Below are 17,415 nucleotides of genomic sequence, written 5' to 3' on the forward strand. Positions count from 1 at the left end.
AGTTGAAAGATTGCAAGGAAAGCTCCCAAAAAAAATTGTTTTCTTTTTTCGTCAAATTTACGCAACATAGAAAACTTAGAAGGTCCACAAGTGTTTATAAACGCATAAAAATGTAAAAAGAACAAACTGGCATTTTCAGAAATGTTGAACAATGTTTGTTTAGTGAAATACTGATGGTGGCGCATCTTGTCCCGACTGCGCATTTTATACCCAGTTCCCCTACTCTCTTGGGCTGGTCAGTGGCCATTCACAGGTTAGAATCCGTGTCATTAATGTGTGCTGGCTGGCTGGGGCTTTCCACAGAAGAACCGCCACAGTCTCTAAGCTGGAGCCAGTCAGACCCAAATCAGTCGGAAGCCTCCAAAGAGAGGATCCCAGAGAGCGCGTTCGGGTCCGACCGAGCACAACAAAACGTAACCGCTATCCGATTGTCCCTGTCCTGTTGAGCATCAATGTGGTTATTTCGATTATTTCTTTTGGGTCGGTCTTCTTTTAGACCTCAACGACGATGACGATGACTTATCAAAGCCTTCCCTTCCCATCGGTCTTCTCGGCGATTCGGCCGCTTTTCGCTTTTGTATTGTGCTTGTATCATTCTCTCTTTTGTGTCTTCAGCTTCACCACCCGAGGGATTCGTCGTCGGCGTCATTGCTGTGGTCTTTGAAAGTGCCTTTGGCTGGGGGGGCTCTCTCTTTATGTTGCTTCTATTCTGCTGAGCTTCGGTTCAGGTGACGATTCTCTTCGGGTTTCGGTTGTGGACTCCGCGGCCGCGATCAGTATCAGAGATACCGCGTTCGCGAACGGTTGCATTTTACCTGTTGTTTCCCGAAGGCATTTCGGTCTCGAAGTTTTTCCCGCTCCCTTCCGGTGGGACCTTAGGAGGAGTGCTATCGTCATCGTCGTCGTCGTCTTGGTTTTATGGTTTTTGACCAAACCAAACGAAGATATCGCCTCAGGTGCAAGCTCAAAAGAGCTCAACGGTAGAGTCAAGAGCGAACCTCGACTTTTTTTTCTTAATTTTTTGGGCTTAAGTTTTATGGCTCCAGTCACGTCCTTCTCGATCGCGGTTGCCGACGGTTATCGTTGTTTTTTTCCTCAACTTGATTCGTCTATATTTTAAATAACTTAGTGCTCGATGTTAAGTTAAGCCGGGATAGAAGAAAAAAAAACAACGAAAAAGCAACAGCAGTTGCACACATTGCATGTGTGTACTTTGAGTGAAGTGCTCTAGACTCTCAGAAGCGCGCCTCTTGATTGTACGTACCAACTTGGCTTGAAGGAGGAGGCTTTATGAATTCGAAAAATTCCAATCGACGAAACTCGTTTTGCGTTTTTCCTTTCGCGGGCTCAAGGGTTGTTTAAGCCTTAGTTGGGCTTTATTGTGTGGATGTGAGTGAACGCGGAATTATTATTGGTACTACTTAGTGCGAGTAATCGTGCAAAAATAAGAAAAAGCGTGGCGAATAAGAAAAAAAGAAAGGAAATGTACCACCAGTAGTGAGTGAGTTGAGCTTTACCAGTAAGTGAGTTAGCTCGATCGAGTAAATTGTCATTCCGGAGCAGCTTTTTTTTTGTCTAGTTTTCTATGTCAACTTTCGTCCATATGTGTGTGCGTCCGCTGATTATGATTAATGTTTTCGTCTTAGAAAAGGCTAAGAGAAGTGGGAATGGTCAGACTAGAGCTTGTTGAGTGGATCGAAAGACAAAACCCGGCAAAGACTGTCGCTTTTTCTTTGCTACAGCTCTGTGATTGATGACGGAATCAACTGAAAACAACGAAACGGACTTTGTTTAGAGATTAAAAGTGTTCCGGAACTCAACTTATTGAAGCTACAGATTTCAGCGCTCAAATGTGGTCTAGGAATGGCAACTGGAAACTGCAGGTGAAAATCGCATCTTCAAAAACCTAACAATCATTTGGAGATCTGACAACCTTACCGACCCTACGACCTTCTTTTAAAAGGTTTAAATACCTTTTCAAAGGTATACCTTCAAAAGGAACGAGGAACTTTTTTAAGAAGGCTTGAAGACCTTACATAAGATTTGGCGACCTTATTTATGGCCTGAGGACCATCCTTACGAAGATCAGAGGATCTTCTTTTCAAAGTCTTGAAGTCCTTCTTCAAGAAAATCTGAAAACCATTCTCAATGCCTGAAGACCTTCTTGAACAAGGCTTGTAGACCTGTCTCAATACATTTGTAATGGTCTGAAAACCATCCTGGAAGACCTCCCTATCTTCCTAAAGATCTGAAGTCCTTCCTAACGAAGACCTAAAGACTTTTTTTTCAAAAATTTTGAAGTCCTTTTTTAAGACCTGGAACTTACTCTTACGACCTTACGATTCTTTTTAAAAAAGTTCTGTAGATCTTCTTGAAGAAGACCTGACTTCTTTCCATTGATAAAATAAAGATTTTTTGAAGATCTGACAAATTTTCAGACCTTTCGACCTTCTTTCAAAAGGACATTTTTGTAAGGGTCTGAAGACTTTGTTCAACAAGACCTGGGAACATTTTTTAAGGCATGAAAACCTTTTTTAAGAAGGCCTGAAGACCTTATATTAGGTATGACGATCTTATTTAAGGCCTGAAGACCATCCTTACGAATATCTGAGGATTTTCTTTTCAAAGAAAAGCTTCCTCAAGAAGATCTGAAGAACATTCTTAATGCCTAAAGTCCTTCTTTGAAAAGGCTACAAACCTTCTTGAACAAGGCTTGTCGACCTGTCTCAATTCATTTCTAAAGGTCTGAAAATCTTCCGTAAGACCTTCTTCAAAAGCCTGAAGACTTTGCTCAACAATACCTTTCTAAAGGCACAAAAACCTTTTTTAAGAAGGCCTGAAGACCTTACATTAGGTTTGACGATTTTGTTTATGGACTGAAGGCCATTCTTACGAAGATCTGAGGATCTTCTTTTCAAAGTCTTGTAGACCTTCCTCAAGAAGATTTTAAGACCTTTCTTAATGCCTGAAGACCTTCTTTGAAAAGGCTACAGACCGCAAAGCCCTTGTAGACTTTGCTCAACAATACCTTTTTTAAGGCATGAAAACCTTTTAAGAAAGGCCTGGAGACCTTACATTAGGTTTTAAGGCCTGAAAACTATCTCTACGATGATCTGAGGATCTTCTTTTCAAAATTTCAAAGAATTTCCTAAAGAATATCTGAAGACCTTCTTTAAAAACGCTACAGACCTTCTTAAATAAAACTCTTGTAGACTTCCGTTAGACCTTTTTCAAAATTCCGAAAACTTTGTTCAACAGAACCTGCGGACCTCTCTTAAGGAATGAAGACCTTTTTCGAGAAGGCCTGAAGATCTTACATTAGGTTTGACGACCTTGTTTGAGGCCTTAAGACCATGCTTACGAAGATTTAGGACCTTCTTTTCAAAGTCTTGAAAACATTCCCTACCTTCCTGAAGGTCTGAAGACCTTCCTTACGAAGATCTAAAAACTTTTCTTTAAAATTCTTGAATTCCTTTCTCACGACCTTTCTTCAAAAAGGTCTGTTGATCTTCTTGAAGAAGACCTGACGACTTTCATCTAAAACAATGCCTGATGCCCTTCTTAAGGCGTTAGGGCTTGACGACCTTCCTAAAAAATGTCTGACAAATTTGCTAAATACAGATTCAATTTTGAAAATTTGTCAGAGCTTTTTAAGAAAGGTCGTCAAGCCCTAACGTCTGAAGAAGGGCCTCAGGTAATGTTTCAGAAGAAAAATGTCAGGCCTTCTTCAAGAAGGTCTACAGACCTTTTTGAAAAAGGGTCGTCAGGTCATAAGAGAGGTCTCAGGCCTTAATAAAATAATTCAAGAATTTTGAAGAAAAGTCTTTAGGTCTTCGTTAGAAAGGACTTCAGACCTTTAGGGAGATATGAACGTTTTCACGCTTGTTTAAAGGAGGTTGTCAGACATTCTTAAAAAAATACTTCAGGTCTAACGGAAGGTTTTCAGACCCTTTCTATACTCCCTCTTTTAAACTATGCCTACTTGAAGACTTCGTTTTTTTTGTCTTTGTTCGAAAGACTTTTAGCCTTCTTGGGCTGGTTCGTCTCTGAAGACGACTTGGTTGAATAAGGTACCTGAGGTATTTGCTCAAAAAACTCTTTTTAAAGAAAGCCTCAAGACCTCTTTGATAAGGAGTATCCTTTATTATGATGGGTGACGACCATCGTCGAGTGTGACAAATATAAAACAAAAATTAATAAAATTTCATTAACATGAGAAAAACATAAAAAAAATCCAGACAAAACGTCGAAACATCAGACCAAGACAGACCAAATTGAATATAACATTAGAAAATGAAAAAATAAATACACTTCAAAATGTAACAATTAAAAAGAATTGTAGCAAGAAAAGATGAAAAAATTGCAAAAATGTGAGGCAAAAATATGAAAAAATTGCCCAAAAAAAATAGACAAAATTGACATCAGACATGAATGAGCTGAAAATGAGACAAACGAAATATGAGCGTTAGACAAAAAAATAGATGAAAAACAGATAAAAATGCAAAATGAAGAGAGAAACTGTTACACATATGATACGAAATATAAATAAAAACAAAATTTACCAACAAAATTAAAATCTAACAAATCACCATGGGACAAAAATGCAAGGGAATTCAGACATAAATGAAACAAAAAGGAAGCAAAACTCAGATGAAAATAAAATAAAACGGAGACAAAAATTAGACAAAATTGAGCCAAAAATGGAAAAAAATGTTTAAAAGCTAGGTCGAATAATAGTAAAACTTGGGACAAAAATGACACACAAATGAAAAAAATTAAAAAAAAACTAGACAAAAATGACTCAAACAAAAAAATGGGCAGAAATGAGGCAAAAATGTGACAAACATGAAACAAAAATTAAAAAAAAACAAAATGGTTCAAAAAAAGATACCTAATGAAAACATTATTAGACAACAAAAAGAAAAAGGCTATGTAAGAAAATAACTAAAACATGAAAAAAGAAAAAAAATAAAACAAAAATGAGGCAAAACTCAGATGAAAAAAAAACAGAGACAAAAATAAGAATAAAAAAATAACCAAAACCAAGACACATATAAGACTAAAATAAGCTAAAAATAGGGAAAAAATCTGTAAAAACTAGAACAAGTATAAGGAAAATTCAGAGGAAAAATGCAACAGAAATGAAACAAAAGGAAAACCAAAACGGGGCAAAACGGAACAAAATAAAAAATGGGCAAAAAGCAGACAAAAATAGGACAAAAAACAAAATAAAAATGAAACAAAAAAGATGTAAATGGTGCAAAAATTAAACAAACCAAACGAAAACAATATTGGACAAAATTAAAAAAATGAATGAGAAAATGACTAAAAACATGGAAAAACAGACAAAAATGAAACAAAAATGAGACAAAACTCAGATGAAAATAAAACAAAAATAAGACAAAAATAAGACAAAAATAAGACAAAAATAAGACAAAAATAAGACAAAAATAAGACAAAAATAAGACAAAAATAAGACAAAAATAAGACAAAAATAAGACAAAAATAAGACAAAAATAAGACAAAAATAAGACAAAAATAAGACAAAAATAAGACAAAAATAAGACAAAAATAACACAAAAATAAGACAAAAATAAGACAAAAATAAGACAAAAATAAGACAAAAATAAACAAAAATAAAACAAAAATGGTGAAAAAATGTGTACAATTCAGGACAAGTATAAGGAAAATCGGGAAAAAAACAAAAATGTTTTTGTAAATCCGAAACGAGACAAAACAAAACAAAAAAAAAATGGTAAAAAGGGATACAAAACTGTAACAAAAAATTAAAAAAATTGAGACTATGAAAACCAAATTGATACAAAAGTAAGACAAAACAATGAAAACATTATTTGACAAAATAAAAATAACAAAATGACAAATTGACTGAAAACAAGGAAAAAGGCTAAATTGAAACGAAAGTCGAAAAATTAGTATAAAAATAATACAATAAAAAGACAAAAAATATATGAGACCTAACTAAGACATAATTGAAACAAAAATGAGAAAAATATGTTCAAAATAAGACAGCAAAAAGTTATCTTTGTGACAAATCAGAAAAATGAAACAAATAAGCCAAAATGAGATAAAAACAGGACAAAATGAAGCAAAACATGAGAGACAAAAAAAAAAACAAACATAAGATTGATTACCACTAATATAGATTAAATTGAAACATAAATGAGACCAAAAAGAGAAAATATTAGAATATTATAATCAAAATATTCAATGGACTAAATGTAAAAAAGTCAAAGAATGAATGTGAAAAACACAAAAAAGGTTAAATATGAGAAAAATATCCAAAACGCGAGTTAAAAAATTGTACAATTGTACAAAAAAAGTAAAAAATCCAAAACCTAGACCCAAATAAGAATCAAATTAAAAAAGATCACTAAAAATTCGAAAATGGAACAAAAATTTAAAAAAAAACAGGACATAAAAGAAATCAATTTGAGACATACGAGAAATAAACGTTTGGAGACAAAAATAAGGAAAAATAAACAAACAAAAATATGGGAGATAAATTTAACAAATCGCGCGTAAGCTTTCATTATGTCGAATGAAACATCTTAAAAATTCACTGAAAACTGCTGCAAAAGTTATCAAAACAACTTTAAAATTTGTATTTCACATCTAGAATACATTGTCTAGACTACAAACATACTAAAAGGAAAAAAGTTGTGACTTTATGTCAGTTTTTGTACACATTGTTTTTATAAATAAAACACAACGAAGACAAAAATAAGCCAATAATGGGAATAAATTGTTTAAAAATTTAGACACATAAAAGCAAAACTTGGGACTCAAAAGACACAGAAATGAAACAAAAATAATATAAAAACGAAACATAGAAAAATGTGCGATTTGAGATAAAAATTAGACAAAAATGAAACAATAAAGACGGTACAAAAATAAGACAAAAAAATAAAATAAAAATAACACAAAAATAAGTAGAAAAAGAGACAAAATGAAAGTACTATAAAACAAAATAAAATATGACAAATAGGCAAAAAACAAGAAAAAGAAGACAAAAATGAAACCAAAATCAAAGAAATAAAGGTAAAAATAAAACAAAAACAAGACAAAAATAAGACCAAATGAGACAAAACAGAGACATGAAAAGGACAAAAATTTGGAAAAAAAATGCATAAAATATAAATTTAAGTAACAATCAGCCAATCAAAAAAAACAAGGTGAAAGTGAGATAAAAATACCACAAAATCAGGCAAAAAAGAACAAAAGTTAGACAAAATGAAACAAAAATGTGTTTAAATAACACAAAAAAAGGATTGAACTGAAACGAAAATGAAACCGGAAAGAGCCAAAATAAAATATTATAAAACAAAGATACAGATTGAATTGCAAAGAATAAGTGTGAAAAATAGATATAAGCCAAAAAGGAGCAACACAATAATGAGAAAAATGTCCTAAAAGCTTGTGAAAAATAGGCCAACACCTCAGAAGATTATATCTAAAGACGTTTAATTTTAAAGTCATCAGAAAATAAATAATATGATTCACAAAACAAATCTATTAACCTATTAAAAAATGCAAAACTGAGGCATATATAAGAAAAAATATCAACAAAAAAAGAACATACATGATTCCTAAGAAGAACCAAAATTTAACGAAAAATATACATACATGAAATGAATTTGAAAAAAGTTACACAAAAGTGAGAAAAATATCCAAAACACGAGACAAGAATTAGACAACACATCAAAATATCAAATCATGAAAGCATGAATTTCAAAATTCATCAGAAAATAAATAATAAGAATCCCAAAGACAAAAATACAAAACCGGGGCAAAAATAAGTACAAAATATCAACAAAATAAATTAAGAACAAAGACGACACATTATCACAAAAAGGATCATCAATGGTTTGAAAATGGAACAAAAAATAAGACAAATAAGGACTTAAATGAAATGAATCTGAGACAAACGTGAGATGAATGTTTTAAGACATAAAAAAGAAGAAACACTTAATTAAAATTAGATAAAACAGAGACAAACATCAGATTAAAAAAATACAAAACATATCCTTAAAAGACAAAATAATGTCAAAAAAAGAAAAAGATTAAACGAAAACTGTACAAAATTGAGACAAAAAAAAGACCTAAATGCAACGAAAGAAGACGAAAATAATAATAATCATAAAACAAAACAAATATTTGGAAAAACTTAGACAAACGAAAGACTTTATAAATCCAAAGATAGACACAAAATAAAACGGAAATAATTTCAAACTACTCAAAAATAGTAAAAAAGACAGGAATAAGACGATTTGACAATTTTGACAATTTTGACAATTTTGACAATTTTGACAATTTTGACAATTTTGTCGATTTTGCAGGATTCCATTGATTGTTTTTTCAGTTGATTCCAAAATCAATGCAGGAAGAATACTTGAGTAGAAACATATCAATCAATCCACTACAAAGCAGAGTATTGGATTGATTTATTGACCTCCTAAATTCAGAAAGGAAAACAATTATTTCACAAAAGAAAAAAAACCAAAATAAACCAAAAGCCAATGAAGACTGAACGCAAAAGTTCGAAGCAACATGCAACATCATCAGAAGCACAAGCAGCAGCAGCAATCAGCCAAAGTGAAAAGAGTGTAGTGCCATTATGTGAAAGAATATAATTATTGTAAAACGCAACGATGAAACACAAGAAAAACCGAAACAAATGAAGCAAAAAAACACGGAGAAAATTATGCGAAAAAATAAAACTAGTGACTCTTTTTTTTTCTTCGGGTTTTTTCCTCCACCCTCTCGGTTCAGTTCAGAGGGTCCCCAGCGATCAACAATTACTTTGGGACCGACCCAGGTTAAGAGCAAAAAAGAAATGAGAAAAAAGTAGTCGTCAGACAAGTAAACCGAAAAGAAGAAATTGTGTCTTCGGTGCACGCGATTTGCAACCTCAAATTGCTGCCGTTTTCGTCGTCAGCTCTCTAAGAAAGACTTTTGTAGGAAGCTCCCTAGATAAAAAAAAAAGACAGAAAAAAGACGCGGGAGACCCCAGAGAAGAGTTTTTGTGAATGCTTAAAGCAAGAAGCAAGAAGCATTGTCGTGTCGTGTCTGCTTTCTGAGATTCTGAGGGAAAATTAGCTGAAATAAGGCAATAAGTGCACACGAAACGCATCGGATTGGGGATTATTCAAAAGGTGTTTAACCGCCTTCTTCATCTTTTCTTAGGAGGTTTCGTAAAGAGAGAAAAGATGTTGTTGATTGCACCAATACCAGCACCTGAGATGAGATGTTGTTTACCTTCGAAGGTGGGGCGGCGGCATGGAGGAACATAATTTACCTCCCTTTTAAATGGGCGCTCGCTTGCATGTTCGTTGCACGTCGTGTGATTTATGGTGGATTCGCGGCTAATGGCCGGTAAATTCTTTTCTCTCATTGATAAACTGCTCTCAAATCGACGCAATGGGATGGGATAATCCGATAGCAAAATTGGACGGTGAGAATTTGAAAATTGCAATTTTTCATTAAATCAAAAAAAGCTTTCTGCGGTTGTTAAATAAACAATAAGAAAAAAGTAAAAAACGTTGATCATGATCTTGATCATTATATATTGAGTTAACCAATTTTTTCTAAAAAAAATACTTCAAATTTATGCTATGAGATTAGTAAAATATCAGAACAACGATTAATATGAAATAGTATATCAGAAAACAAAAATTTAAGTCTATAGCTCAATTAAACATACCTATTTTCAGGATAATTATGCTCAAAGCACTGTAAAAAAAAAACACAAGACATGTGAAAAATCAAAATAAAATTTGCAAAAAAAAAGGTAACAGAAATGTGAAAATTGTGATGAATCCGAATGAATTAAAATGGAGCCAAAGTAAGAAATGACATAAAAGAGACTGAAATCGATAGAAAACCCTAATTCAAAATATCAAAAAGACAAAAATGACAAAAATGACAAAAAATGACAAAAATGACAAAAATTACAAAAATTACAAAAATGACAAAAATGACAAAAATGACAAAAATGACAAAAATGACAAAAATGACAAAAATGACAAAAATGACAAATATGACGAAAATGACAAAAATGACAAAAATGACAAAAATGACAAAAATGACAAAAATGACAAAAATTACAAAAATTACAAAAATGACAAAAATGACAAAAATGACAAAAATGACAAAAATGACAAAAATGACAAAAATGACAAAAATGACAAAAATGACAAAAATGACAAAAATGACAAAAATGACAAAAATGACAAAAATGACAAAAATGACAAAAATGACAAAAATGACAAAAATGACAAAAATGACAAAAATGACAAAAATGACAAAAATGACAAAAATGACAAAAATGACAAAAATGACAAAAATGACAAAAATGACAAAAACGACAAAAATGACAAAAATGACAAAAATGACAAAAATGACAAAAATGACAAAAATGACAAAAATGACAAAAATGACAAAAATGACAAAAATGACAAAAATGACAAAAATGACAAAAATGACAAAAAAGACAAAAATGACAAAATTGACAAAAATGACAAAAATGACAAAAATGACAAAAATGACAAAAATGACAAAAATGACAAAAATGACAAAAATGACAAAAATGACAAAAATGACAAAAATGACACAAAAATGACACAAAAATGACATAAACATGACTCAAAAATGACACAAAAATGACGCAAAAATGACAAAAATTAAAAAATTGACAAAAATGACAAAAAAGACAAAAATGACAAAAATGACAAAAATGACAAAAATGACAAAAATGACAAAAATGACAAAAATGACAAAAATGACAAAAATGACAAAAATGACAAAAATGACAAAAATGACAAAAATGACAAAAATGACAAAAATGACAAAAATGACAAAAATGACAAAAATGACAAAAATGACAAAAATGACAAAAATGACAAAAATGACAAAAATGACAAAAATGACAAAAATGACAAAAATGACAAAAATGACAAAAATGACAAAAATGACAAAAATGACAAAAATGACAAAAATGACAAAAATGACAAAAATGACAAAAATGACAAAAATGACAAAAATGACAAAAATGACAAAAATGACAAAAATGACAAAAATGACAAAAATGACAAAAATGACAAAAATGACAAAAATGACAAAAATGACAAAAATGACAAAAATGACAAAAATGACAAAAATGACAAAAATGACAAAAATGACAAAAATGACAAAAATGACAAAAATGACAAAAATGACAAAAATGACAAAAATGACAAAAATGACAAAAATGACAAAAATGACAAAAATGACAAAAATGACAAAAATGACAAAAATGACAAAAATGACAAAAATGACAAAAATGACAAAAATGACAAAAATGACAAAAATGACAAAAATGACAAAAACGACAAAAATGACAAAAATGACAAAAATGACAAAAATGACAAAAATGACAAAAATGACAAAAATGACAAAAATGACAAAAATGACAAAAGTGACAAAAATGACAAAAATGACAAAAATGACAAAAATGACAAAAATGACAAAAATGACAAAAATGACAAAAATGACAAAAATGACAAAAATGACAAAAATGACAAAAATGACAAAAATGACAAAAATGACAAAAATGACAAAAATGACAAAAATGACAAAAATGACAAAAATGACAAAAATGACAAAAATGACAAAAATGACAAAAATGACAAAAATGACAAAAATGACAAAAATGACAAAAATGACAAAAATGACAAAAATGACAAAAATGACAAAAATGACAAAAATGACAAAAATGCCAAAAATGACAAAAATGACAAAAATGACAAAAATGACAAAAATGACAAAAATGACAAAAATGACAAAAATGACAAAAATGACAACAATGACGAAAATGAAAAAAATTTCAAAAATTATACAAAAATGATACAAAAATGACACAAAAATGACACAAGAATGACACAAAAATGGCAATAAATTGTACAAAAATGACACAAAAATGGCAAAAAAATGTAAAAAAATGACACAAATTTAGAAAAAATGAAACAAAAATTAAACAAAAAGTACACAAAAATAACACAAAAATTACACAAAAATAACACAAAAATGACACAAAAATGACACAAAATGAAAAAAATTACACAAAAATGACACAAAAATGGTACAAAAATGACAAAAAATGAATAAAAATTGAAACAAATATGACACAAAAATGACATAAAAATGAAACAAAAATGACACAAAAATGACACAAAAATAACAAAAAAAATTATACAAAAAAATGACTTAAAAATTATACAAAAATGACAAAAAAATGACACAATAATGACACAAAAATTACACAAAAATGACACAAAAATAACACAAAATGAAACAAAAATGATATAAAAATGAAACAAAAATGACACAAAAATGAGATAAAAATGACACAAAAATGACATAAAAAAACACAAAAATAACACTAAATGACAGAAAAAATGAAACAAAAATAACACAAAAATTACACAAAAATGACACAAATTGGCACAAAAATGTCACAAAAATGACACAAATTGGCACAAAAATGTCACAAAAATGACACAAAAATGACTCAAAAAAGGCACAAAAATGACACAAAAATGACACAAAAATGGAACAAAAATGGCACAAAAATGACAAAAAAATGACACAAAAATGACAAAAATGACACAAAAATGGCACAAAAATAACACAAAAATGACATAAAAATGACACAAAAATGACATTAAAATGACACAAAAATGACACAAAAATGACACAAAAATGACACAAAAATGACACAAAAATGACACAAAAATGACACAAAAATATCACAAAAATGACACAAAAATGGCACAAAATTGATACAAAAATGGCAAAAAAATGACACAAAAATGAAACAAAAATAACAAAAAACACAAAAATGACAAAAATTTAAAAAAAATTACTAAAAATGAAAAACTAACAAAAATTACAAAAATACAAAAATGACAAAAATAACAAAAATTACAAAAATTACAAAAAAGACAAAAACTTCAAAAATTACAAAAATTTTTAAAATGATAAAAATTTCAAAAATTACAAGAATTACAAAAATTACAAAATTTACAAAAATTACAAAACTACAAGTTCAAAAATTAGAAAAATTACAAAATGTTCAAAAATTACAAAAATTACAAAAATTACAAAAATTACAAAAATTACAAAAATTACAAAAATTACAAAAATTACAAAAATTACAAAAATTACAAAAATTACAAAAATTACAAAAATTACAAAAATTACAAAAATTACAAAAATTACAAAAATTACAAAAATTACAAAAATTACAAAAATTACAAAAATTACAAAAATTACAAAAATTACAAAAATTACAAAAATTACAAAAATTACAAAAATTACAAAAATTACAAAAATTACAAAAATTACAAAAATTACAAAAATTACAAAAATTACAAAAATTACAAAAATTACAAAAATTACAAAAATTACAAAAATTACAAAAATTACAAAAATTACAAAAATAACAAAAATTTCATAAATGACAAAAATGACAAAAATGACAAAAATGACAAAAATTACAAAAATACAAAAATTACAAAAATTACAAAAATTACAAAAATTACAAAAAATACAAAAATTACAAAAATTACAAAAATTACAAAAATTACAAAAATTACAAAAATTACAAAAATTACAAAAATTACAAAAATTACAAAAATTACAAAAATTACAAAAATTACAAAAATTATAAAAATTACAAAAATTACAAAAATTACAAAAATTACAAAAATGACAAAAATTACAAAAATGACAAAAATTACAAAAATTACAAAAATTACAAAAATTACAAAAATTACAAAAATTACAAAAATGACAAAAATTACAAAAATTACAAAAATTACAAAAATTACAAAAATTACAAAAATTACAAAAATTACAAAAATTACAAAAATTACAAAAATTACAAAAATTACAAAAATTACAAAAATTACAAAAATTACAAAAATTACAAAAATTACAAAAATTACAAAAATTACAAAAATTACAAAAATTACAAAAATTACAAAAATTACAAAAATTACAAAAATTACAAAAATTACAAAAATTACAAAAATTACAAAAATAACAAAAATTACAAAAATTACAAAAGTTACAAAAATTACAAAAATGACAAAAATAACAAAAATTGCAAAAATTACAAAAATTTCAAAAATTACAAAAATTACAAAAATTACAAAAATTACAAAAATTACAAAAATTCCAAAAATTACAAAAATTACAAAAATTACAAAAATTACAAAAATTACAAAAATTACAAAACTATCAAAAATATCAAAAATAACGAAAATTACAAAACTTACAAAAATTACAAAAATTACAAAAATTACAAAAATTACAAAAATTACAAAAATTACAAAAATTACAAAAATTACAAAAATTACAAAAATTACAAAAATTGCAAAAATTACAAAAATTACAAAAATTACAAAAATTACAAAAATTACAAAAATTACAAAAATTACAAAAATTACAAAAATTACAAAAATTACAAAAATTACAAAAATTACAAAAATTACAAAAATTACAAAAATTACAAAAATTACAAAAATTACAAAAATTACAAAAATTACAAAAATTACAAAAATTACAAAAATTACAAAAATTACAAAAATTACAAAAATTACAAAAATTACAAAAATTACACAAATTACAAAAATTACAAAAATTACAAAAATTACAAAAATTACAAAAATTACAAAAATTACAAAAATTACAAAAATTACAAAAATAACAAAAATTACAAAAATTACAAAAATTACAAAAATTACAAAAATTACAAAAATTACAAAAATTACAAAAATTACAAAAATTACAAAAATTACAAAAATTACAAAAATTACAAAAATTACAAAAATTACCAAAATTACAAAAATTACAAAAATTACAAAAATTACAAAAATTACAAAAATTACAAAAATTACAAAAATTACAAAAATTACAAAAATTACAAAAATTACAAAAATTACAAAAATTACAAAAATTACAAAAATTACAAAAATTACAAAAATTACAAAAATTACAAAAATTACAAAAATTACAAAAATTACAAAAATTACAAAAATTACAAAAATTACAAAAATTACAAAAATTACAAAAATTACAAAAATTACAAAAATTACAAAAATTACAAAAATTACAAAAATTACAAAAATTACAAAAATTACAAAAATTTCAAAAATTACAAAAATTACAAAAAATACAAAAATTACAAAAATTACAAAAATTACAAAAATTACAAAAATAACAAAAATTACAAAAATTACAAAAATTACAAAAATTACAAAAATTACAAAAATTACAAAAATTACAAAAATAACAAAAATTACAAAAATTACAAAAATTACAAAAATCACAAAAATTACAAAAATTACAAAAATTACAAAAATTACAAAAATTACAAAAATTACAAAAATTACAAAAATTACAAAAATTACAAAAATTACAAAAATTACAAAAATTACAAAAATTACAAAAATTACAAAAATTACAAAAATTACAAAAATTACAAAAATTACAAAAATTACAAAAATTACAAAAATTACAAAAATTACAAAAATTACAAAAATTACAAAAATTACAAAAATTACAAAAATTACAAAAATTTCAAAAATTTCAAAAATTACAAAAATTACAAAAATTACAAAAATTACAAAAATTTCAAAAATTTCAAAAATTTTAAAAATTTTAAAAATTTCAAAAATTTTAAAAATTTCAAAAATGACAAAAATGACAAAAATGAAAAAAATTACAAAAAAAAAAAAAAACATAAATTACAAAAATTACAAAAATTACAAAATTTACACGAATTACAAAAATTACAAAAATTGCAAAACTACAAAAATTTAAAATTACAGAAATTACAAAAATTATAAAAATTATTACAAGAATTCTAAAAAAAATACAAAGTTGACAAAAATTATAAAATTTACAAAAATTTCACAAATAACAAAGGTTTGACAATCTTTTAGAGCAATTCGCGGTGAATTTTACCCTCTCAGTTCACCAAATACGCATAAAATGATCTTTTCTCTTCAAATTTTAAAGGTCTTCCGCTGGGGGTTTGTTTTTGACATCAATTTCGAGATTTGCTTTTAATTTGCGAACCATTTCTGTGCTGTGGATATGCTAAGATACCTTTTCTATAACCGCTAAAATAACCTGGACTGCTTTTTGAACTTTAGGAATTTGCAAAATAAGCTGGTGTCGAATATGTTTAGTGGCCATTCCCAGAAATTCTATTATCGGTATTCTCAAAAAAATCGGATAATTCCTGGAAACTAGGCCGGGAAATGGGAACGTTGATTTTCGTCACCCGAATTCCCAATTTCTAACCTCAAAACTATCAAAAAATAAATTAACACAAAAACTACCCACATAGTTTTGTGGAACAGACAAAAAGCTATCGAATGAATAGTTCCGCTTTACCAAGAAGTGAGCCAAACATCGGAAACAAAACTCAATCTAAAAGCGTTACTTACTAACTTAATATAATGAAAATAAAATTATACAGATTAGACTTTACACTGAAATTCTATCAAATCACACAATAAAAGACTTAAAAATGGAACTAAACTTACATTGGAAAAGCACTGATGTTTTACAAATTTGGAACATGACACTAAATTGACACATCGATGGTCCTCAAATGCCGAAAATTAACCCACAAATTTCTATAATATGACACATAATTTAACCTAAAAAAAAGCATTAAATTTTTAAAAATGTTGCCCTTGTGACAGTTTGGACAGTTTTAAAAAGACGATTAAAACAATTCTCAAAATACTGCCCTTCTGTTGTTATTTTTTTAAGTATAAAATTTCAAGATTGTTTAACGGATATTTTTTAAAAGTTTCAATTTATAATTTTGATAATTTTTCTACATAGCTAGTTTGTTTCTTTCAAGAATTTTCCCCAAGATAATATCTGAAAGATCAAAAGATACCCAAACCACTTGCAGATACCGATCATCTCCGGTCTTGGAACTTGTAACTGCTTCATAATGTTTATTTGAACTGAGAAACAAAAACCAATGCCAGACATGAATCGCTCGAGGCGTGTTGGACAGGAATTTAAATTCAAAATCAAGGCAGCGGAAAAAAAATCACTGTTGTCCGAGAAATGCCTTTGGAAGGTAGTAGTTAACACGCCACAATCTTCTGCCATCGTGTGGTTCTCGACTTGAGACTTAAGCCACTTGAAAAACGACAGAAGTCAAGAAGTTTGCCCCGCAGCGCTCAATCCAAAACCAGAATCCGAACCACCTCGGCGGACACAACGGCCTAAAGTCGGAGATGATCTTCCTTGAAGATGGGGTTTTTTCTGTTTCAACTCCGAAGAGCAGCGCCCATTTCCATACTCTGGACTCCGGAGGCGCATTTT

The 17,415-nt window shown here is 27.7% G+C and overlaps 1 protein-coding gene across 5 annotated transcripts in view; it reads left to right on the top strand.

The window, feature by feature from the left end:
• The first annotated feature begins 788 nt into the window (after positions 1–788).
• LOC129751382 (protein prickle-like) overlaps positions 789–17,415 on the top strand; it is a 131,884-nt gene continuing 115,257 nt past the window's right edge. The window contains exons 1-2 of one of the 5 annotated variants that reach the window (XM_055746863.1): positions 789–956; positions 1,353–1,519. The gene's annotated coding sequence lies outside the window, so the exon portion shown is untranslated. Of the gene's footprint in view, positions 1,524–17,415 lie in introns of all 5 variants that reach the window. The other 4 variants (XM_055746859.1, XM_055746860.1, XM_055746861.1 and 1 more) reach the window with 4 other exon arrangements.

Source organism: Uranotaenia lowii, chromosome 3, assembly GCF_029784155.1.
Source record: "Uranotaenia lowii strain MFRU-FL chromosome 3, ASM2978415v1, whole genome shotgun sequence".
Lineage (NCBI taxonomy): Eukaryota > Metazoa > Arthropoda > Insecta > Diptera > Culicidae > Uranotaenia > Uranotaenia lowii.